Source organism: Tribolium castaneum, chromosome 11 (assembly GCF_031307605.1).
Source record: "Tribolium castaneum strain GA2 chromosome 11, icTriCast1.1, whole genome shotgun sequence".
Classification (NCBI taxonomy): Eukaryota; Metazoa; Arthropoda; class Insecta; order Coleoptera; family Tenebrionidae; genus Tribolium; species Tribolium castaneum.
Window position 1 is genome coordinate 3,592,028 of NC_087404.1, and position 2,059 is coordinate 3,594,086.

At 32.1% G+C, this 2,059-nt stretch overlaps 1 long non-coding RNA gene across 1 annotated transcript; it reads left to right on the forward strand.

Moving 5' to 3' along the window:
- Nucleotides 1-245: 245 nt before the first annotated feature.
- On the forward strand, nt 246-1,747 carry LOC135267300 (uncharacterized). Its single transcript, XR_010335721.1, has 2 exons — nt 246-996; nt 1,062-1,747. It is a non-coding gene; the product is annotated as an uncharacterized LOC135267300 (long non-coding RNA).
- The last annotated feature ends 312 nt before the right edge of the window (nt 1,748-2,059 follow it).

The following is a 2,059-nucleotide window of genomic DNA, read 5'->3' on the forward strand; positions in this document are numbered from 1 at the left end:
GGATCATTTCAATGAGCCCAGCTACCTCGACTTCCTGAAATCTAAAAAAATTCATAATGTCGAAAAACAAAGATCCTCATGTGAAGTGATGATGAAGGAAGAAGAGGAGAACTGGGATCATTTCAATGAGCCCAGCTATCTCGACTTCTTAAAATCTAAAAGGAATCATATTGCCTTAAATTAAAGAAGTAAGTTTTATTGAATCTTTTTCAACAGTAATTTATTGTGAATTTTTTTAGGGTCGGGGTTCTTTCGTAAAAATAGTGTAGAATAAGTTTAGCAAAGTAGTAGTAGTCGTAGTAAACTGTAAATATTATATTATTGTATAAAAAAAATAAAAGTTGTAAAAAAAAGCTACATGTTTTTATGTACACCTATTTCAACCTACTGATACAAGTAAGTGTGACCTGCAAGCAGAGAGTCGCTCACTGTTTCAAGACCACTCATTCCCTCTTTATCTTTGATGTTTTCATCTCACTTTTTCTCATTATCTCACTTTTTCAAGGCCACAATATTGATGCATTTTCATTCAAGGTTAAAAAGTGGGGGTATAGTTAATATATAGAATTTAGTACAAGTTTGATAGCAGTCAGTACTGATTTAATCCTCCGAGAAATAATAATATAAAAAAAGTGCATATATCTGTGTTAATGTCTAAGAGTATTCGCTGCTGGGTCATGGATGTATTGAATCGAATCGCTCGATGCGGACAGAAACCCATTTTAAAAGCTGGTGAGCTAGAGTTGAACACAAGATTCCGCATACATAATATTAGACGCACAAAGTCTCTGTTCGGAAATTCAGTGCTTGTTGAGTTGGACAATTATGCAGTGTTTCTGCCGAGAAGAATAAGTGATTATTTAACTGAGGAGAAAATTGATGAGTTATTACGAGATCCACGTCCACTATATTTAATATATTTGGGAAAAGAAGATGCTAGAAACCCGACATCTGCACATTGTTTTGAGTTTCAACGTGTTGATGATGAAATATTAGGTGAGTGAACATAATGTAAAATGGAGGATGAAAAGAAATTAAAGAAATGTATATTTCATTTACAGTTAACGAGAGTGCCGAAGAGTAGGATGAAATTATCGGAAAAAGACTTATGTGTGTGAAGTAGTGTGCGTTTTGTGCTAGTGATAGTTTCTTAAAATAAATGAATAAAAATCATGTGTCTAGACGATGGACAATATGAAAAATGTTTATACGAGTGTTTTGATAAAAGACTGTTATCATATAAGAACTGGGTACATTCATACCCATCTCCATGGAGTTTAGCAAAAGCGGGATTGTTTTATATTCAAATATCTGATTGTACCCAGTGTTTTGTTTGTGGAGTAATAATTTCACGATGGGAAAAAAGTGATGATGCGTTTATGGAGCATAAAAAACATTCTCCAAAATGTGGATATGTGAAATTGCTTTCCACAGACAAAACTACAATTCAAAAATTCAAATTAGTTACTAAAAATAGCATTGTTGTAGTTTTATTTTTTATAGTATTTGTATTCATGTATTATTTATGGGCGTCTTCTTATGCATAGGTAATGTGATGCAGACTTGTTAACCTTGATCAGTGTCGGGCGCGCGCCAAAGGTGAGGTAAACTAAAGGTTTCAAGAGACGTCTTGATTTAATTAGTTTATAATTAAATAAGTGGTAGAATAATATGGAGGATTTATAATAGATTTAAGGATATTTAATGTACTACCTATAATATTGATGAAATAAAGTGTTTTAATTGATCCTTTTAGTTTATTTTATTAAAAAAAACAATTCATAATAATAATTATCTATGTAATATCCGATGAATTAATCCAAGAGTTATGAGTTTTATCCATTCCACTCCACTTGACGAATAAACGGTTACCTTTCTTTCGTAAAACTTTCTCAACGAGATATACATTCGGATATTTAACTTTTTGTAATTCTTCAGTGTAGAAACCTCCTCGTATTGTTTCTCCAGAAACATCTTGTAGCAAATAAGTTCTAGGATTAGTATTTTGAATCTTCGAAACTGTAAATACTTCATTACTCCAATTTGGGGTGTACCCTTT